Genomic DNA, 24,080 nt, shown 5'->3' on the forward strand with positions numbered 1-24,080 from the left:
AGTCATATTACAAATTCAGCTCTTTTCATTGACAAGTTAAAGGAAACGAGCGTGGGCCCGGATGATATCCTCGTCAGTTTTGACGTTGTGTCGTTATTTACCATGATTCCGGTAAATGAAGCTATCTTATGCATAGCGGATATTTTTCCTACCGATATTGTGGCATTATTCCGACACTGCCTCACCACAACCTACTTTTAACACAATAATGAATTTTATGAACAGATTGACGGCGTGGCTATGGCCAGTCCTCTCAGTCCTGCTGTGGCTAATTTATTTATGGAGACTTTTGAACAACGGGCGTTGCAGACTGCCAGTAAGAGACCAGCCAGATGGTATCGCTATGTCGATGACACGTTCGCAGTATGGACACACGGAGCAGAGGAGTTTGATGCCATCCTGACACATTTAAATAGCATTAATCCGAAAATCCAATTCACTATGGAGACGGAAAGGAATGAGCAATTGAATTTCCTGGACGTGTCTGTGATTAAACGACGGGACGGAACGTTGGGCTATAAAGTGTATAGAAAGCCCACACATACTGATCGTTATCTACATAAAGATTCAAACCACCACCCTAGACAAAAAAGAGGTGTAATGAAAACTTTAGTAGATAGGGCATGCAAACTTTGTAAACCTGTTTATTTAAAAGATGAGATTGAACATCTACGGTCAACTTTCGTGAAGAATGGCTATGCTAGCAAGGATATGGATCGAGCACTTCGCTCTAGACAGAGAATCAGGAGCAGTGACGAACAACAGTCGCCGAAGTGCGAAGTTTTTCTTCCGTTCATTAGTAAGGTCACAGATCGCATCGGGAAAGTTTTAGGCAAGTATGGAGTGGAAACTACTTTCAGACCCACTAGGAAAATAAAAGAATTTTTAAGGTCGGCAAAAGATGCACGACACCCTTTGGCTACACGGGGGTATATAAAATTCCTTGTAGTCGTGGACAGGTTTACATCGGTACCACAAAGAGAAGTGTGAACACCCGTCTTGTTGAACGTAAGAGGAATTGCCGCCTGGGTCACACGGATAAATCGGCCGTAGCAGAACATGTTTACCAGGAAGGCGATCATGAAATAAAATTCAGCGAGACAAGCGTCATATCAAAACCCTCACATTATTATGTACGCTTGTATAGAGAGGCTATCGAGATAGATAAACGTCGTAATAATTTTAACTGGAAAGACGAAAGTGTTAAACTGGATAAAATTTGGATGTCAGCGTTGCACCGCAAGCGTGACGATCGATTACTTTCAATCGAGAATGTTGGCATCACCAGATACAATCTCATAGCCGACGCCACGTGATCGACTGTGGCGCCCTCTATACTGCTTATATAATCAGCGCTTCCTGGAGTTCTCTCCGCAGTTCGCCGCTCTACCTCCGAGGATGTCTCCCGCAGTTGGAGACGAAACGTCAGGAGAGAGTTTTATACTTCGACCACGGCCTATCAGCCCGGAAGTTTTAAGTGAAGACAATACCGGCCGTGAAAGCTTACATTGTATGATAAAATACAGTTGTTTCCCATTTTCTCTGTCTCCAGTACCGTGGGGTGTTCCATAAAATTTACTGTAACGAATGCAACAAAGATTCACTGCAGAGACGCTGTACTCAACTGCACGATATCGTTAGACTGCCCCAACCCGTTGCTTGGACTGCAGAAAGTTCTCTGAAGGAAAGCTCCTTAGAAACGTGTTTACTGGCTAGGCACTCAAGGCTATGATCTACACTGCGTGGAAAGCAACGCACACTCATAGATGCCCGAGGACACGCCATTTCTTCACAACGATTAAGACTTTCACCCAGCATCCAGAGATAAGCACTGCACTGGCAATATGCCAACTACAATTTACGTAACTCAACAGCTACAATAGGTAAATAACTGTTTCTATCATAGAGGCAACTTGTATTTTTTGTACGTAACAAATGGTATTAGGCAGTTTAACGACTGGTAATTACTTTCCCTGATATGCAAAGTAAGACAAATATAAATTACGAACATCGATGAAGAAACTACAAGTTACTGAGCGCTGACTGCCACGTTGTATACAATATTCTACGTCACCAAATTGTAATAGCAGAAGTGACTATGTTCGTCAAATTTTGGTTCGTCATCAGACAGTACTAGCAGCCGTGACTACGTTTATTCGGATTTTGATTCAAGTCTGATAATTTCACCCCTCGGAATCATCGTTATGGTGACTCACTAATCTATAATGTACGTCAAGGCCACATTTAGGACGGTAGGTGGCAGTACTAATGTGGGTTGGCGAAGCCAATGATTGTGGATGTTAAGTAAAATTGGTAGTAATATATCGATCTACGAAAAATGCAACTGATGGTTCCTCTACGTAATTTTCTGTGTATTTCGATAATCATCCGTATAGAACATGATAAAGAACTGTGATTATTAAATGTAGTTCCTGTTATAGACCAATATGTGACCAATAAGAAGATACTATTCTCTAGTACGCAATATTAGTATATTAGCATGCCGCAGATGTACAATACAAGATGTAATGTATGTTAGAAAAATTGAATGTTCTGTGAAATGTAGGATATGCTTTCTAAGTAGCACTGTAACGTTTACTATCTCATGTTATCGTACCATTTAACTAGGTTAATGGCCTTAACCTTCAGTATACGAGGTGTGGATAGAAAAAAACCGGACTAGTACTAGTGAAACAATAAAACGAATGCAATAAGGCTGAAAGTCGCGTGGCCTGTCACGTGACTCTCGCTCCGCCTACTGCTCGAGTTTCATCTGCCTCCTGCACTCAGTCTGCCCGTGGCGTCTGTTTTAAGTAGTTGACGTTTTGTCTGTGCGTCGGAAAATGTTGAGTGTACAGAAAGAACAGCGTGTTAACATCAAATTTTGTTTCAAACTAGGAAAATATGCAAGTGAAACGTTTGTAATGTTACAACAAGTGTACGGCGATGATTGTTTATCGCGAACACAAGTGTTTGAGTGGTTTAAACGATTTAAAGATGGCGGCGAAGACACCAGTGATGACACTCGCACTGGCAGACCATTGTCAGCAAAAACTGATGCAAACATTGAAAAAATCGGTAAACTTGTTCGACAAGATCGCCGTTTAACAATCAGAGCAGTGTCTGAGTTAACAGGAGTTGACAAGGAAAGTTTTAGGCAGATTCTTCATGAAAGTTTCAACATGAACAAAGTGTGTTCAAAAATGGTTCCAAAGTGTCTCACAATTGAACAGAAGGAACGCCGAAGAATGATTTGTTCTAACATCCTGGAAAACATTGAAAGTGATCCCACCTTCTTACAAAATGTTATTACTTGCGATGAATCGTGGTTTTTTACTTACGATCCCGAAACTAAACGCCAATCGATGCATTGGAAAACTCCTGGTTCTCCACGACAAAAAAAAGCACGAATTTCAAAATCGAAATTCAAGGCAATGATGATTGTTTTTTTTTACATAAAAGGGATTGTGCACATTGATTGGGTACCAGAGGGACAAACAGTGAATCAGCATTACTACATTAGCGTCCTGGCTACCCTACGTGAGCGAGTACGGAGAAAACGGAACGATTTGTGGAGAAAAAAGTCATGCATCCTTCACCAAGACAATGCCCTAGCTCACAGTGCGTTGTCAGTGAAGACGTTTTTGGCAAAACACAACATTCCCATCTTAGATCATCCACCCTACTCACCTGATTTGGCCCCCTGTGACTTTTTTCTTTTCCCTAAAGTCAAGTCAGCTTTGAAAGGAGCTACATTTGAGACTGTTGAAGCAGTAAAAGAAAAAGCGACGGAAGTAATGTATGGACTTACCGAAAATGATCTGCAGCATTGCTATGAACAGTGGAAAATTCGTATGGAGCGGTGTAGAGACCGAGGAGGAGAGTACATTGAAGGAGATAACATGAAATTGTAAATAATTGTAAATAAATGTTTTTCCCAGCATCAGTCCGGTTTTTTTCTAGCCGCACCTCGTATGAAGAGCACGAAAAGGTGTAGATGTTCCAAAACACCTTTTCAGCTCAGAGCCGCATGACATGCACTTGTCTGTGACTCACACAGCCACTGCATACACGTAGGTACTGCAGAAAGTAAGCTACACATGTGGTTCGACTGCGCAATGTGGGTTTTCCATTGTCAGCAGAGAAAGCAAGTTCCGTGGCTTCTGCGGACACAGTTCTGCTGTGGTGCGGATGACAGGTGCAACGCAGTGTGCGAGTGAAATGGGGGGGGTGGGGGGGGGGGGTGCAACTGGAAACTTATTCCAAAACTGAAGTACGCTGGAGAGAACGATTGTTATGGGCAAAACGTCTAAATTTCACACATGCGCACTGTAAAATTATGTCGGCCGGTGATGGAAACTCCATTTCGAGTCCAGTCGTAGCGGAATGGTACCAACAATTAGGCCGAGGACGCAAAGAGGTGAGTGATGCTGATGGTGAACGATGGCCATTGATTGATTACTGACGACAATATCCAATCAACTGCGATACTGATTCGTTGGAATCACAAAGTGTATGGCTATAAAGAAGAAGAGGAGTGGAAAAATAAGCAAATGCATAGGCATAGTACTCTCACAGGACAATCCGATCCTCTACACTGTGCGGAAAACAGAGGTTTTGCTTCATCGTATTCGGTGGTAGATAATGAAGAATCAACCATACATTCCACCATTTTCAGAAAGCTGAAAGTACATCTGTAAGGAAAGAAGTTTTCCAGCGTTTCTCGAATGGCTTCGTAAGAGTGGAGCGAATTTCTACCCCGAACTATTATTTACAATGTCGTGGTGACTATGTAGAAATACAGTCCCATGTATTTGTGTCACTGTGAGGTGTAGGACAGGAAGTTAATTGGCCTGTCATATGTAACTTAATTTATGAAGTCGTCTCGTAGCTATACTCTTACACTGAAATGAGAAGGATAGAGCAACGCAATTCCTTCTGCAGGACTCCGCTTCATGACCAGTTGGCCTCAAGCTACCTCCCAGGTATGGTCTGCATCTGGTTTGTCACCAGGGAAAGAAGATCCTCAATATCCTTTGGCAGATCCCTACCAACAGCACGAGTCGCTGCCCGGCACATCTTGTGAATCTACTGATTAGGAGCTGCCCCTGGTTGCTGTCTCCTCTCGCTGTGTAGCATCCACACAGCGGCAGGCGTTCGATTTTCATGCTGCGTCGCACTTTGTTGACCGCGGTCTTTCAGGTTCGTCGCCTTCCAGTGCTATATGTTTTGTGTAAGTGAAAGTCTGTTAGATACCGGAGAGTCTCATTGTCTCTCCCTCGTAAGTGGAAATTCTTTGGGACAGCACTTGGAAACATAGCTGTTGCTTCTTTCCTGCCAACTGGTAACTTAAATTGTGTGTGTGTGCATGTAATCATGAATACTACTTCACCAAGACCATTCCATAATGAGAAAATCACATCAGTTAAAACAAAAATGCCTAATTTACTTGACGGTAAAGCCCGCAATAAAATGCACTCAGGCGAGCAGACACTGCAATAAAACACGGAGACTGGACCATGGAACTGCCTATTGAAATCGAATATATTCATACAAGCTACAAAGCAAATTCATTTTATTTGTGACAAAACGCAATATATATGCACGGCTACAAAAAATTCAGTGATTGAGAGTTTGTCCAGTTTAAACCAAATAGATGCAACGGATTCTTCTTCGACTCTGTCCTACAACATCTGCATCGCCGTTTTGTGATGTGCTTACCTTAGCTGAACTACTTATGTATGCTTCATATCGTGCTAAAAAGAATCTGAACGACTTGAATGGCTCTCCGCCTGATTTCCATGCAGCTCGCTTGACGTTTCATGCACGTTCTCTAATCATTTCTCGGTACAATGGCTTGAACATACAAAACCGTGACCACAAGAGAACGCTAGAGAACAATCCTGATGTAAATCATAACGACGCTACTAGAAATGTAAGGGAGCACCTCATTTGTCCTTAATGCTTGTAAACTCTTATTTATCACGATGAGTGAGGTTTCTAAAATGTTATCATTCTTATTAGTTGAGACAACTAATGAACATAATACACGAAATGGATTCACAGTCGCGAATAAGAATAACCATCAGCTGCCTAAGGGAACAGCGGGCTGGGAGCCGAAACCGAATATCCAACTTTACACTTGCGGTCCACTCGGCTACTTTGGCTAGCCGCGCACAACCCACGGCCAAATCCTAACTTCCATACGTCGTCGTTTCTTCGTAAGAACCTGTACTCATGCGCGCATTACTTAATTTCCTGCTGAAGGAGAAGAAAAATTATTTTAATGTCGCTGCCTGGTATCGGCGGATAGTTGCGGTACTGGAATGCCTGTGTTGTTAAGAAGAACTATGCTATTTTCCTTCGGACATGCATGCATGAACTAACCAGCTAGATAAACCATGATTACCAGCGTTAAGTGGTCTGTCATCATCATCAACAAAGTATCATTAATAACATCACTGTATCCATGATAGCACGTGGATCAGAATGTCACTTGTCTCCTTTGTTATCTAACACTAAGTGAAATTAAAAATCAAAGTTATGCACTAGTTGTGGGTGTGTTTTAACTTTAAATGACGAAACAAACTGGTTCAAACTCTGAATCTACAGGCATCAAACTAAACAAAGCTATTGTACCAACAAAAACTCGAACACAAGGCCGATTTTCTATTCTAACTAGGCGTAAAGAGACGCGATATACCTCACTTTACTAGTGTCGTTTGGTAATTTTACCATGAAACTACGTGCTGGAAGCCTTTTTAATGACCTTAGACTCATCTCCGGCATCTATTGTCCCTATAGGCAACCACAAAGGACATTAAATATAGTTCGGTTCACTTGTAACAAACTTGAAGTGAAAACTGAATTTTTAGCCGAGAACAATCAAGTCTCAGACATGGGATTTTCTCACTGGTAACGAAATGTTTGAAACTGAACTATTAGGACGAATGAATAATTTCTGCCTTACCTTAATTCAAGCTTAAAACCTATTACAATTCTATTCTAGCAAAGAATGGACATTAAATCTAGCTTTCTTTCACCAGTAGCGAGATGCGCACATGTAGGAAGAGCAGATAACGTGATGAAGAGTTCAGTGCCGACTGGCAACCGAACCATTCGCACACTATCTTTACCTACAGGCGAAGATGCGTTAGCTTCCAATTACCTTTTTCCCTATTAGCTAGGAGTAGTTTGTTTCAACTTCAAATGATGTGATGGAAAGATCCTTGTCTTACTGGGAATCAAAACCGCTGCATACATTGATTTCTGTCAACGCATGAACAACCGTCGAAAATAAAAATTATGGTCTACCACCATTTGGGTGTGCCTATGCCAGTGTTTGGAGAAGATACAATGAAAACATTGGTCCTGAACCAGTATTGCATACATCTTCCTTGGAGGCGTTCGGGAGTTCTGAATCTGAAGAAAACAAGGAAATTAAGGAACTGTATCGTAAGAAAAGGGTCAAAACTCGCTGCTATTAAGATCCAAGCTGTAATCTTCGATCAGAACCAAAATATTCAACATCTCCAGTTCAAATAAAGGATGAAACAAGTGCCCTGTGACCGTATCCGGCGTTTGATTCATTAACTAAAATAAAATTACTACTCCAAGAAAGGTTACTTTCTACTTAACACCATTCCCGCCCTTTGTCTTGACCCAGATTAACTTTAAATCCGTACCGAAGGGGCATCATATTTAATGTGAACTCAGAACCACGGAGACATCGTATGTTCTTCAGCTGACGCAACCAGAGATGAATAGAAATTGTTCGTGTTAGATAAAAAGCATCACAGAGGTGGGAATCGAATTCAGACCTTAGGTATAACAGCCCAGCATCAATCCACCAGACCGCAGCCTACTTATTTCCTTATTCGATCGAATCGCCATTAACCAGCTGCCTTGGCTACCCAATGCATAATTCGATTCGATTCTGTTATCACTGAAATAAAATCGCATAACGGCCATCTACACCTACTGCCGACACTCTAGGATGTAATGCTGCCTTTCCTGATCAGAATAATTTCTCCTCAACCGCCCTACATGCGACTGACACTAGCCAGCGGCAGCCCAGGGGATCCCCACCCACTGCACCTCGAACCTGTGATCGACAGCGGATGTCTCTGCACTCACATTGGCAAATATAAGAATATTTAATATCGCAGTTTTGTTTTCAGCGTGAAATATTTTCGACAAACTGAGTGTACACCAAGCAGTAACAACCAGTTCCACCGACTGCTTACGCTGCATACGACATGGAAATATGTAATCAACCACTCGGCGTGAAGTTTAACCAGAAGAGGTAGTTCGTTGCACTTTTTGGTGGCGTTTTGGTTGGAATGTTGGTATCCAGATTCGTATAAGTGTTGTTAATCGTCATTTATATTTGAGCATCAAGTACTTTTCTTGAGATGACATATTGAACGTTGGCTATTTGAAGGTTACGGGTAGTGTTGCTTATAGGTTATAAAATGAAGTCTTGAACGGATAAAGTTTAGTTGGCGACATTTGTTTGTGTTTGTATATAGTCCCAAGCCGGACTGGTCTCGACAGAGGAGTAAACCTCATACAAATCCGGGTCCTCCAGGTTGGGGGTTGGGCATGGAGCTAATAACCCCATACTATAAAAAAAAGAATATTACGGAAATTCAACAGAAGCCTCGGAAACTGGATGGAAAACATGTATCACGACCCCGGGAAAGGAAACGGATAAAGGATCTAACAGTAGCATCGTGGAATGTGAGGACAATGCTTCAGCCTGAAAAAATTAAAGAAATAGCCAATGAAATTTTAAAATTCAAATATGATATTGTAGGGCTACAGGAAATAAGATGGCAGGGGAATGGGCAGGTAGATAAACCTGAGTACTCATTGGTATATAGTGGACCAGAAGAAAGAACAGGCCAACTTGGAACAGGGTTTATAATAACTAGGGAAGTTAGGAAAAGCCTTCTAGAATTTGAACCTATAAATCAAAGGACGTGCAGACTCAGACTAAAAGGTAAATTTAGGAATATATCAATAGTTAATGCACATGCACCAACAGAGGAAAAAGACGTTATAATTAAAGAACAGTTCTACGAAGACTTGGAAAAAGTATGCTGTGCAGTACCAAATATGACCTGATGCTAGTAATAGGAGATTTTAATGCAAAAATAGGGAGGAATGAACATCCGTGCGGAGTTTCTGGAAAATATTCACTACATGAAGAAAACAATGAGAATGTAGACTTACTATGCCAATTCGCAGCAAGGAATAATATGATTATTAAAAGTACCTGCTTTCCACATAAAAGGATCCATCTGGGTACTTGGAAGTCTGCAGCCAATGGAGTAGTCAATCAGATTGACCATATTTTAGTGATTGCACGCCACTCCACGTCAGTAACGGATGTACGGAGCTGCAAGGACCAAACTGTGATTCAGACCACTTTTTGATAAAATCAGTCCTGAGAGAGAAGCTGTCACTAACAAAGGGCAACAGAATGGGAAAGATGATGAAATGGAATACAGACAAACTGAACATCCCTGATGAAGTAAAAAAATACCAACTAACACTAAGCAGAAAGTTGAGCAATGAAGAGACCACAGTAGGAGTAGATGAAAGGTGGAACAGGTTTGAAAAAGCCATTAAGGATGCTGCAGAGGAAATAATAGGGATAAGAAGGAACATAAGAACCCAGGAGTGGTTTGATGAAGATTGCAGGTCAGCAATAGAGGAAAAGAACAGGGCAAGAACAAAAGTGCTACAGAGAGAAACCAGAAATAATGTGGAACAATACAGAGAATTAAGGAGAAGAGCTAACAGACTTTGCAAGAGAAAGAAAAGAGAGTGGAATAAGAAGAAATTTCTAGAACTAGAAGAACTAAAGGAACAGAGTGAAATAAGAAAGTTCTATCATGCCATAGGCAAAATGAAGAATAGATTCCAACCAAAAACAACGGCCTGTTCCAGTAAAGATGGGAAAATGATAAGGGAGGAAGAACAGGTAGTGGGAAGATGGGCAGAGTATTTCAAAGATACACTAAGCACCAGCCTAGAAGATGAAGAGACAACTGCACAGGAGGGAAGAGTGGAGCTGGAAGTAGACAATGAAACCAATGAGACAAGAAAGCCAACACTACAAGAGGTCTCCCAGGCTGTGCACAAGACGAAAAATAATCGAGCCCCTGGGGAAGACAGCATAATTGCTGAATTAATAAAAACTGGTGGTGAGGCTGTAATAAAGGAACTGCACACATTAATATCAGATACATGGGGAACAGAAACTATGCCAGATAATTGGAAAATTCGAATAATAGTCCCCATTTATAAGAAAGGGGACATAACAGCATGTGAAAACTATAGAGGTGTAACACTCCTAAGTACAGCTTATAAGATCTTCACAAGTATATTAAACGAAAGGATACAGAAGTGTGCAGAAGGCATACTAGGGGAATATCAGTTTGGCTTTCGACCAGGCAGAGGAACAACTGATCAAATATTTGTGATAAGGCAAATGATGGAAACGTTCTATGAATATGATATAGATCTGCATTTCTTATTCATCGATTTCAAACAAGCCTTTGACAGCATAAATCGGCAAGAACTATACAGAGTACTGAAAGAAGTTGGTATATGTGCTAAATTAATAAGACTAATCAGAATGGCAATGACAGAGGCAAGAGCAAAAGTAAAGGTCCTTAGCAGAACAAGTGATAGCTTTGACTTTAATAAAGGTGTGAAGCAAGGGGATAGTCTCTCCACTGTCCTGTTCAACATAGCCCTGCATAGTGCAGTAAATAAAATCAACAAAAGAGGCACTATATTTACGAACACTAGCCAGATATGTGCATACGCTGATGACATTGCTATAGTAGGAAGAAATCCTAATACACTCCTAGAAACATACCGGGCAATGGAAACAGAAGCCTTAAAAATTGGCATCATAGTAAATGAAAACAAAACAAAATATATGGTAATGTCACAATCTGAGGCCAGAAGAACCCCTAAAAACCTAAACATCAATGGGAAATGCTTCAATGTAGTGTCCTCTTTTAACTACTTGGGAGCCCTAATAACAAATGATAACAGTATTGGAATGGCTATAAGGGAAAGAATACAATCAGGAAACAGAGCTTACTTTGCAAATATGCAGCTTTTCAAAAATAGCCTTGTTACAAGAAAAACTAAACTGCTAATATATAATTCCCTAGTCCGCCCAGTTATCACATACGGCTCAGAGGTATGGTTGTTGACAGAACACGATAAAAATGCTCTAAGAAGCATTGAGCGGAAAATACTACGCAAAATCTATGGGCCAATAAGGGAGGAAGAAGGCTGAAGAATACGCTACAATGCCGAATTACAAGAGTTAATACAAGGCAGGGACATAGTAAAATTTGTGAAATCACCGCGAATACGATGGCTAGGACACTTGGAGAGAATGGCAGAGGATAGAATTCCAAAGAAAATGATGAAAGGTATGATCCATTCAGTTAGGCGAAAAGGGAGACCTAGAAGAAGATGGATCGATGTGGTAATAATGGATATCAGCAATATGGGAGTCCGGGGGTGGAAAAGAGCAGCAAATAACCGAGAAGTGTGGAGGAAGATTGTTGAAGAAGCCAAAGCTCACCAAGGGCTGTAGAGCTACTGAAGAGAAAGACAGAGTATATAGTAAAATGGCGAAGGAAAAGGAAAACGTTGGGACATTTGAGCCATATTTGTGGTGAATTCCTTGAATGGACATTTAAGTTAAAAATAAATAGGGAAGTAACGTAGGTTTCACTCTGAAGAAGGCATCAATGAGAGAAATCCCTGAAGTAGAAGGAAATTAGTGAAAGTAGCTTCGTGTTTACACATAGAAACCCACTGCAACGTTTAAGGATATGAATGCTGTGGCATAGATGCACAGGCAGTGCCTGAATGTGTGGAGACCATAAGATGCTGTATTTTTCTAATATTAAACTAGCATGATCGATAAACTGTGTTCGTTACCTGCTAGATTCTTACTTAAACTTCCTCAACAGTCAGAAATGTATCAAGTGATCTTTACAGTTATATTCAAAAGACATAGTGTTGAGCCATCTGATTTCAATCTTCATTGAGCATCGATGTTAAGACTGCAACCATGCGACACGATAATATGTATTTAATCCTTTAGTACGATTTTCGCATGACGAGCTATGACGGAAGTGCTGTAAGAAACAGATTCCTAACACCAGGTGAACTATTGCTGTTAGCGACTTCATGAAGCGGAGAGAAATTACTTTCTCTTTATTCACATACTGGTCACAAGGTTCTTGCGCTACTTTATGTCGCAACTAATACTTGGGCTTGTTAATTGCAGCAATAAGCTGTATCCGTGCACTTTTTGTAGACGATTTAATGTGTTGCACAGCAGTCTGTTAACTCGTTGTAGAGGCGATAAACAAGAATAACAGGTTGTCGCATTACTATGCATTCCCAATAATCAAACCCTCCCACCCCCCTCACAACCCAATCATACCACCTGTCATCCCACTGCAGGTTTCTCGTAACTTATCACCCGAACGAAAACTAATTTTTTTTGTTATATAACTATGTTTACCAGACTTTGCTTCGGTATAGAGATGTTGTAAGGAAGGCGTGTAGTCTCAAGCCTTGAGGTGTCCAACATGGCAATCAGCCTTGTCTGTTCACCTAATTTATAACATTCTTCTGTAGCACCACATCTCAAAAGCTTCGTTTCTCTTTTTTCCAGTATTCACAGAATTCGTGTTTCTACGATACAATGCTGTGCTCCAAACGAAGATTTTCAAAAAGTTTTTCTTCAAATAAAGATTCACATTTGATACTGGAAGACTTCTCTTGGTCGGACTGCCCTTTAACGAGTGTTATTCTACCTTTCATGTTCTACTTGGCCGTCCGTTTTGTGTTATTGTCTTGGATAGGCAGCAGAATTCCTTAACTTCATCTACTTACTGATCACGAATTCTGTGTTAAGTTTCTCGCTGTCCTCATTTCTGCGACTTCTCATTACTTTCGTCTTTCTTTCATTTATTCTCGTTCCAAATTCTCTACTCATTAAACTGTTCCTTTCATTCAGCATATCCTGCAATTGTTCTTCACTTTCACTGAGGATAGCATCGCAGTCAGCGAATTTTATCATTGACATCGTTTCACCTTGAATTTAAATCAACTCTTAAACTATTCTTTTATTCCCGTCACTGCTTCTTCGATGTATAGGTTGATGTAGTGTGAGAGACGACATCCCTGTCTTACATCCATTTTAATCCGAGCTCTTCGTTCCTGCTCAACCACTTTTACACTTCCCTCTTCCCTCTTGTACATATTCTGTTTTACTTACAACCCCAATAGCAAACCATTACTTTCTCAGAATTTCACCCATCTAGCACAGTTTGACATTGCCGAACGCATTTTTCAGTTCGACAAATCCAGTTGAAGTGTCTCGATTTTTCTTCAGTGTTGCTTTCATTGTCAAACGAAACAACAGAATTGCCTCTCTGCTGCCGTTATCTTTCCTAAAGCCCAACTGATCGTCACCTAACACTTTTCTTTTCTATTCTTCTGTATATTATTCTTGCCAGTATCTTTCATGCAAGACCTATAAAAATGAATGTGAGAAAATTCTCGCACTTGTAGGCTCTTACAAGCTTCGGGATTGCATAGATGACGTTTTTAGAAAACATGGTACATAGCCGGACATACCTCCTACATGCCGACGTGAATAGTCGTTTAGTTGCCATTTCTCCCTATTACTTTAGAATTTCTGACGGGTTGTTATCTATTCTCACTGCCTTACTCACTTTCAAGTCTTCCAAAGCTCTTAATTTCTGATGATTATATTAGATCCCCCATCCCTTCTGTACCATGTCCAAGTTCTTCTTCCATCACGTCATCAGACAAGACATGTCCCCCGTACAGACCATCAGTGTACTCTTTCCACCCATCTGCTCTCTCGTCTGCGTTTAACAGTGGACAGCGCGCTGCATCATAATGTCGCCACCCTTGCTATTAATTTCACCGCAAGTTGTTTTGACTTTTCTCTATGCTGAGTCAATAGATCCCACTATCATTCCTTTTTCGATTTCTTTACATTTTTCATGCAGTCATTTCGCCTTTACTTCGCTGTACTTAATATTTAGTTCATTTTTAAGTCACTAGTATATCTGTATTCCTGAGTTTCCCTGAACGTTATTATACTTTCTTCTTTCATCGATTAACTGAAGTATTTCTTCTTTTACCCAAGGTTTTATTAGTTACCTTCTTCGCACTTATGATTTTCTTTCCCACATCCGTGATTGCCCTTTTTGAGGTGTCTATTCCTCTTCAACTGTACTTCCCACTGAGCTATTCCTTATTGCCGTATATACAGCCTTAGAGAACTTCAAGCGTATCTCGTCATTCCTTAATAGTCCGTATCCCACCTCATTGTGCATTGATCCTTCTTGTTTCTTAAACTTCAGTCTACTATCATCGCTGCTAAAGAACATTTGAGTCTATACCTGTTCCAGGGTACCCCTTACAGTCCAGTATCTCATATCAATCTCTGCAGCACGTGATGTAATCTTACTGAAATAATTCCGTATCTCACGATCTTTTCCAGGTATACCTCCACCTCTTTCGATTCTTGAACAGAGTATTGCACATTACTAGCTGAAATTTATTACAAAACTCAGTTTGTCTTTCTCCTCTCTCATTCCTAGTAACAAGCCCAAATTCTCCCTTAATCATTTGTTCCATTCCTCCCCTTAATATCGCATTCCAGTCCCTTATGACTGTTAGATTTTTATCTCTCACGTACTGAATTACCCGCTCAATATCGACATATACTTTCTGTTGTGTTGGCAGAAGAGCCAACATCGTGTTACTATTGGAGGCCGAAATGCACGCGTTTTAGCTCACGCAGGCTGACGTGAGGAGGGAAGAACTATACTGACGTGAGGTCTGGAATGTGACAAGGAATTAGAATTCAGAAAGTGGACGTAATTAGTTTGATACTTAACTTTAATCCATTAATGAAGAACGTTGCTCTTGACGGCACTTGAGTCACAATATTATCTGTTCAGAAGACATAGTAACTGAATATGGCGCGTTGCTAGGTCGTAGAAAATGACGTAGCTGAAGGCTATGCTGAACTGTCGTCTCTGCAAATGAGAACGTATGTAGACAGTGAATCATCGCTAGCATAGTCGGCTGTACAACTGGGGCGAGTGCTAGGGAGTCTCTCTAGACCCGCCGTGTGACGGCGATCGGTCTGCAATCACTGATAGTGGCGACACCCGGGTCCGACGCATACTAACGGACCGCGGCCGACTTAAAGGCTACCACCTAGCAAGTGTGGTGTCTGGCGGCGACACCCCACTTTCAGTCTCCATGCTTTCAGCTTGCGACGTCAGCTTGTATATCGGAACTATTGTTTTCGGTGTGGGTTTGCTGTCGATTCTGATGGGAACAAGCCTATCACTAAATTGTTCACAGGTACTCACTTTCTGCGCTACCTTCCTGTTCATAACCAATACTACTCCCGTTATACCATTATCGGAAGCTCTTGATATTATCCTGTACTCATCTGACCGAAATACTGGTCTTCATTCTATTTCACTTCGCTGATACCCACCGTGTCTAAACAGTGCCTTAGAATTTCCTTTAGACTCTCAAACTTATGAAATTCCACCCCCGATTCGTGGGACGCTATCTTTTCGGTGGTAATTCTGTCTTTGTCTCATGGTCACCTCGCTCTTAGCAGTTAAGTAGCGGACATCCGAACGTCGGACTAGCTCGGAGCATTTTGCCAGTAAAGAAATCATCATGACACCTCTTCAGTTACAGGCCATATTTCCTGTGGATTCACGCTACGTGTCTTTAATTCAGTGGTTTTCATTGCTTTCTGAAACATGATGTCGTTGATCATTGCTGATTCTTCTGCCTGTAAGGGCAATTTGCCCACCCGAAGGTTAAGATTCAAATGGTTCAAATGGCTCTGAGCACTATGGGACTCAACTGCTGTGGTCATAAGTCCCCTAGAACTTAGAACTACTTAAACCTAACTAACCTAAGGACGGCACACAACACCCAGCCATCACGAGGCAGAGAAAATCCCTGACCCCGCCAGGAATCGAACCCGGGAACCCGGGCGTGGGAAGCGAGAACGCTACCGCACGACCACGAAATGCGGGCCCCAAGGTTAAGAGAGTGTACAGAAACTCTGTTCATGTTCCGACACCTTTGACAAGGCGGTTGGCAGGATGAGGATGAATTCGTCTGCCAGAAGTCGTTGACTGCCACTGCTGGAGATTTGTTTCCAAATTTTAAGCGGTGGTATGGCTCGAATACGGAACCTTAAAAAAAAAAATGGTTCAAATGGCTCTGAGCACTATGGGACTTAACATCTGTGGTCATCAGTCCCCTAGAACTTAGAACTACTTAAACCTAATTAACCTAAGGACATCACACAACACCCAGTCATCACGCGGAACCTTAAATTTTGATTAATAATCAGCATTGGCGGCAGAAGTCTTCCGGCATAACAAGCTATGCTCATTATGCCAAAGGTCTTGTCAAAGAGGGGGAAAAAGCGGTTGCAGGTACAGGGCACTCTCTTGTCCATGTTATGGGAAACAGCCCCTAAGGCCGGAATAATCTGCAATGATCAACTGATCTCTTAATTTGCAAAACATTCCGGAATAGTCCCCCATTGGTATCTCCGAGAGGGGACTGCCAACGGGGAGGTGATCATGAGAAAAAGACTGAATAATCAACGAAAGGATAACGTTCTGCGAGTCGAGGTGAGGAACGTGGTAGGAAGCTAGAAAATATGGAAACGGCAAATTAGGAATCAGTGATGTTAAATGGAAAGATGACAAGGCTTCATGGTCAGATGAGTAAAGCATATCAACAAAAGCAGAAAATGGTATAACGGATAGGATTCGCTACGAATAGGAAGGTAGGACAGAGCGTGTATTACAGTGAACAGTTCAGTGATAGGGTTGCTCATGTCAGAACCGACAGCAAACCAATAATGACAATGATAGTTCAGGTATACACGCCGACGTCTCAAGCTGAAGAAGAAAAGATAGAAGTAGTAAATGGGAATATTGAAAGGGTAAAACAGTACATAATGAGATATGAAAATCTAATAGTCGTGGGATATTCTAATGCAGTTGGAGGGGAAAGAGTAGAACAAAAGGCTACAGGAGCGTATGGGCTAGGGACAAGTAACGAGAGCGGAAAGAGTCTAATTGAGTTCTGTAATACATTTCAGCTAGTAACAGCGAATACTCTGCTCAAGGATCACAAGAGGAGGTGGTATGCTTGGAGAAGATTTGGTGATGCGGTAAGATTCCAGTTAGATTACAGCATAGTCATACAGATATTCCGAAATCAGATACAGGATTATAAGGCGTACTCAGGAGCAGATGCAGACTCCGATCTTAGTTCAAGAGATTAGTCAGGAAGAATCAATACGGAAATAATTTGGATACAGAAAAACTAAGGGATGACGAGTCACGCATCAAGTTCTCTACGGCTGTAGTTGCAGCAGTAAGGAATAGCCCAGTAGGCAGTACAGTTGAAGAGGAATAGACGTCTTTAAAAAGGGTAATCACGGAAAATTGAGCCGGCCGGAGTGGCCGTGCGGTTCTGGGCGCTACAGTCTGGAACCGAGGGACCGCAACGGTCGCAGGTTCGACTCCTGCCTCGGACTTGGATGTGTGTGATGTCCTTAGGTTAGTTAGGTTAAATTAGTTCTAAGTTCCAGGCGAGTGATGGCCTCAGAAGTTAAGTCGCATAGTGCTCAGAGCCATTTGAACCATTTGAACGGAAAATTGAAAGAAAAACATAGGTACAAAGAAGTTTACGGCGAAGAAAGAATGGGTAAAAGTGGAATCCCTTCCGTTGATAGACGAGAGTAGGAAGCACAAAATGTTTAGGGAAATTCAGGATTATACAAATACAAGTTACTGAGGAATGAATTAAATAGCAAGAGCAGGGAAGCTAAGATGAAATGGCTCCGTGAAAAACGTGAAGAAATCGAGGGAAAAATGATTGTCGTAAGAACTGACTCAGCGTACAGGAAAGTCAAAATAACTTTGGATGACATTAAAAGCAAGGGTGGTAACATTAAAAGTGCAAAGGAAATTCCACCGTTAAATGCAGAGGGCACAGGGGATAGGTGGAAAGAGTACATTGAAGGCCTCTATGAGGAAGGAGAATTGCCTGATGTAATAGAAGAAGGAGCATGAGTCGATTTAGAAGAGATGGAGAATCCAGTAATTTTAATTTAAGAGAGCTTTGCAGGACCTAAATTTAAATAAGGCGCATGGGATAGATAACATTCATTAGAATTTCTATCACCATAGGGGAAAGCATCAATAAACCGACTATTCAAGTTGATGTGTAGATTGTATGAATCTGGCGACGTAACATCTGACTTTGGCAAAAAATATCATCCACTCAGTTCTGAAAAGAGCTGACTAGTGCAAGAACTATCGCATATTCAGCTTAACAGCTCATGCATCCAAGGTCCTGACAAGAATAATATGCAGAGGAATAGAAACGAAAATTGAGGATGTGTTAGATGACCATCAGTTTGGCTTCAGAAAAGGTAAATACACGAGAGCTGCAATTCTAACGTTGCGATTGATTATGAAAGCAGGACTGAAGAAAAATCAAGAAATGTTGATAGGTTTTGTCGACTTCGAAGAAAAGGTGTTCGACAATGTAAAATGGTATAAAATGTTTGAAGTGCTGAGAAAAGGTGTGGAGTAATTTACAGGGAGAGATGGGTTATATACAATATTTACAAGAGCCAAGAGGGAATAATAAGAGCGGATGAACAAGAACGAAGTGCTCGGTTTGAAAACGATGTAAGAGAAGCATATAGTATTTCTCCCCTACTGTTCAATCCGTACATCGAAGAAGCGATTATGGTAATAAAAAGAAATCAGTAGTGGAATTAAAATTGAAAGTGAAATGATATCAGTGATACGATTCGCTGATGACACTGCTATCCTGAGTGAAAGTGAAGAAGAATTATATGATCTGCTTAATGGATTGAAGAGTGTGATGAGTACAGAATATAGACTGCGAGTAAATCGAAGAATGGTCAAAGTAACGGGAAGTAGCAGAACTGAGAACAGCAAGAAACTTATCATTAGGATTGATGGTTTCGAAGTAGATGAAGTTAATAATTCTACTATATAGCCTGCAAAATAAGAAATGACGGACGGAGAAAGGCAGACTAGCACATGAGTTATTGGAGGTCAAAGTGGCCGATTACTGTCGATCGCGTCAGGCCATAAGTACTCCACAGTTACAGGAAAAAAGGTAGCAGCATGCTTATAAATATATTTATTGGTCTATGTCTTTGTTTATATCCGAGATATACTATTCATGAAGAACTTAGTTAACTATTTACTGTGTTTTAGAAAGCACAAAGACGTTAGGCTACTGGCCTGGCTTTTGTTTGTATTCCTTTGACATATCCTTATTTGATTTGTTTATGTATTTAATAATGCGTGTTAGAGTGTGTTTATGGTCCAGCCGTATGAATATTTATTGTATTTCAAGTTATTGAAATGTAAATCCAGTATTTCGAATGTGTTTCATTATGTTTGTGAGTGTGTGTAGGCTTGGAGACAGGGTGGGAGATATCTGTCCAATCACAGCGATCGTTTCCAAAAAGGACACGTGGAGAGACATATGGATGTTGGGGAGGACCATCATTTGCGGAGAGGACAAGCGGCAGTTCTGAACAGTGTTGCGCGAGGGAGAGTCGCGCACTACATGGGGAGAGGAGTGCTGGACGAAGAGGCGCGACGGGCGGTCGCGGGGAAGACTTGGAGAGTGGAGCAGTTTGCGCGTGGTCACGAGAGATAGAAATATTTCGTAGTGCCGGCCTGTGCACTTGTGAGATTTCCTTGGCTTTTGCAGTGAAGACTTAGTATGCCTGTAGAAGTAAATATCTCGCGAGCTATGTTGTTCGTAACTAATTACGTGGAGTAGGAACCTATTGTTTTCGTGTTATTCAACTTATATTTTATTTAATTGCTGGACCATCGACACCAAAAAGTGTTTTACAGTAATAAAGGACATTCTTAAAGGTACTTGTGCTACCGTATTCGACATTTAAAGTCGTTAAAATAGTACCTACAGAATTTATTTAATTGCAATATTTCATATATAAATGACTATAATAGTTCAAAATTCGAAATTGCCGAGTGATAGGAACCTTCGACCATTCGATTTATGTATGCATTCATATTGTATACTGTAGACTCAGCAATATTTGGCTTCTAATGCGCCAACTACGTATCCCAGCCCCTAGAAAACGATAGCAGCCCAAAACTTTTAATATTTCAGCTCTGAGTCGGAGGGTACGTAGTTGAGGGACGCTCACAACGTTATTTTCTTTTTTGGAAGCTCGCACACGTGACGGACAATGGATGCATGAACCTGAAAGATTCGCTCTTCAAGTTACCAAAGAAGCCAGAAGTTCCAAAAAGAATGCCTTGAGGAAGCTTGAAGATGAAGAAACGCTGCGGGATGAAGATTATGCTACAGGAATGTTCTGAGGCACAGTTTAATCGAACTCATATCTTCATTTGCAGTTTCCTGCAAGTTGTAATTTTCAGAATTCAGGTACAAATATTTCCTAAAGTTAATAAAGCATTGCTCTATTTTTTCTGTAACTTGCAATAGCCCATACTCATGTAGTAGACCCAAGGTTTATTGCACAATCAACTGAATTATATAAAATACAATATTTTTACTAGGAAAGTTTTGTAAAATTTAAAATGCAAGATGAGATACTTTTTATCATTGTAATATACATTATAAGTGGAATTAAATAGGTATAGTACCTCTGCCATCAGGTCATGCATATCTAGTAAAAATTTGGTCTCCTTCAAATGTATAACATTGGATTAAATGGTACCTCAATTTGAGAAGCATTTTGGGAAAAAAGTTGCATCAATTTCTTTGTAATATTTTTAATAACGCTAAGAAGTTCAAAATATTCAAAATACTTCTAATCTGCTTAGAATGTGTGCTGCATTATCTGATATCAACAAAAATCTGTAAATCATGTAAATTATAAACAGTGCCTGAAAGAAATTGGTGTTAATTTTTACCTAATATTGAGCTCGAAAAGTACCATGCATTCGTATGTCGATACAAGGCCCTGGGAATACACAAAATTCTTTTAGAGCTACTGATAGCCTTGAGAGAGCTAGCCATGGCAAAGCGCTTCCATCTGTTGAGCAGATGTAGGCGAAATACCCCTAGACTTCAAGAAAAATATAATTACAACTCCAAAGAAGGCAGGTGTTGAGAGATGTGAAGATTACCGAAATAGTGGTTTAATAAGTCACGGCTGCAAAATACTAACACGAATCCTTTACAGAAGAAGGGAAAACTGGTTAAAGCCGACCTCTGGGAAGTTCAGTCTGATTCAGGAGAAATGTAGGAAAACGCGAGGCAATACTGATTCTACGACTTCTCGTAGAAGATAGGTTACGGAAAGTTAACCCTAATTTTACAGCATTTGTAGACTTAGAGAAACCTTTCGGCAATGTTGACTGGAATGCTCTCTCCCAAATTTTAAAAGTGACAGGGGTAATATGCAAGGAGCAAAAGGCTATTTACAATTTTTACAGAAACCAGATGAGTGTTTTAAGAGTCGTGGGGCACGAAAGGATAACAGTGGTTAAGAAGGGAGTGAGACAGGTTTGTAGCCTATCTCCGACGTTATTCAATTTGCGAATTGAGCAAGCAGAAAAGAAACAAAAGAAAAATTTTAGTAGGAATTAAAATCCATGGAGAAGAAATAAAAACTTAAAGGTCTGCTGATGACATCGTAATTCTGTCAGAAACAGCAAAACTTCGAAGAGCAGCTGAACGCAATGGACAGTGTCGTCAAAAGAGGGTATAAGATGAACATCAATAAAAACGAAACGAAGCTAATGGAATGTAGTCGAATCAAATCAGGTGATGCTGAGGGACTTAGGTTAGGATACAAGGCACTTAAAGAAGTAGAAGAGTTTTACTATTTGGGAAGCAAAATAACTAATGATGGTCGAAGTGTAGAGAATATAATTTGTAGGCTGGCAATGGCAAGAGACGTGTTTCTGAAGAAGAGAAATTTGTTAACATCGAGTATAGATTTAAGTGACAGGAAGTCTTTTCTGAACGTACTTGTACGGAGTGCAGCCATGTATGGAAGTGAAACATGGACGATAAATAGTTTATGCAGGAAGAATGCTAAAGATTAGATGGGTAGATCATGTAACTAATGAGGTACTGAGTAGACTTCGTGAGAAGAGAAATTCGTGGCACAAACTGAATAGAAGAAGGATCGGTTGGCAGGACACATTCGGAGACATCAAGGGATGACCAATTTAGTACTGGAGGACGCAACAGGGGTAAAAATAATAGAGGGACGCCAAGAGATGAATACAGTAACCGCGTTGAGCGGGATGTAGGTTGCAGTAGTTACTCGGAGATCAAGAGGCTTGCACAGGAAAGAGTAGTGCGGAGAGCCGCAGCAAACCAGTCTTTGGACTGAAGACCACAACAGCGGCAACGAGAAAGCTGAACACGTCGGAGCACGTCACCCAACTGTAGAATGAGTCAATGCTCCACTATTAACCGAAAGCCACATATGAGAACGGTTTTGTTGTTCCGTCTGTTGGCTATACTGAATTTACTGTAAATAGCAAAAAACATTTCATTGCGCTGCGATTCTAATGTGTTTGTAACTACAAATAAGTTGAAACAATGGCCATTTCTTGCTTTTAGAACAAGTTACCAGAGTTATTGGCAGTTTTTACAGTTGGACGAATAATACTGAAAACAGTTCATAAGCCGCTGGCAGCCATGACTCTGATTACTCGGGCAGTAGCCATAGTTTACTGCTTTGGGAATACAGAGCTACTTTGTAAAATTTCATCTGCTACCCTACAGGAACGAGTTGGTGGAGGAGGGATTCTTCACAATCAGTTTATTATTCGCAGTGGTTCAACAACGAATTAACTACAGGAGCTTCTGTGAGTTTAATTAAATAGCAGCTGAGAGTCCGCAAGTTGTGTTCATGCCTTTATACATAATCATTAATGATATGTCGCCTCTCCTCTACTTGACCTGAGGGCTGCCCTTGACGTCAAATGAACTATTCTGACATCCACAGTGCTGGAGTTACTTGAACTTTGTATAGTAGTGGTTTTAGTGGGAAAGGTAATACATGTCAATAAAACAGTAAATACAGCTCTGATTGGCCAAAATGCATAGGCCATAACGCAAAATCAAGCAGTCAGTGGTTACAACTTATTGAGGTAGAAGAGAGGATCTAGCTGCCAGAAGGGCACAGGACGCGGTAATTATTTTCGGTAGCATACCAATCAAGTAAGAAAAGGAAGAAAGATTTTTCAGTTGTGTTTGGAACATAATTTACGAGAAATCTACTACAGAAGTTGAGGATAGGTAATATGGTAGTGGTATATGAGGTGTCTGCTGCTGTGATAATCTGTTACCTAAGGTAATGAACTTAGAATGAAGTGACAGTCTCCTACAAAGAAATTAAATCGTCTACAGAATGGTGTAAGCATAGGGCGCACTGATGTCATTAGCTGTAATAGCATGGGGTTATACTGTCGTGTGGAATACAAAGATGTTGATGCTGTTCACACAGTATTAAACAACCCTTACAGTGTCAGGGGCAAAATTTTAATTATAGTCTGTAATCTGGCTTACAACGTGTACCGTTAAAATATCTTGGTAGTTAGTCTTAATAAAACAGGAGTATGAAACCACTCTTAGTCTTCCTTAAGCCGTTCAATGAAGAAAATTCAGTGAACGTTACAATGAAAAATATATATTTTCAAGACATTTGTGACATATTATTTAATAGAGAGTAATTAAAATAACTAAGAGAGTATAAGCTACAGGCGCAAAAATACGTACCATGTCTTTGTTTTTTTAATGTTGTAAATAGCGTGAAATATTTTGCTTCATTCTCTGTGTGTCGCTCGCTTTGTTTCTAAATGTTCATGTTGGCTCGTGTGTACATTATAGTATGATTCTGTGTTGCGGGAAAT

Source organism: Schistocerca serialis, chromosome 6 (assembly GCF_023864345.2).
Source record: "Schistocerca serialis cubense isolate TAMUIC-IGC-003099 chromosome 6, iqSchSeri2.2, whole genome shotgun sequence".
Classification (NCBI taxonomy): Eukaryota; Metazoa; Arthropoda; class Insecta; order Orthoptera; family Acrididae; genus Schistocerca; species Schistocerca serialis.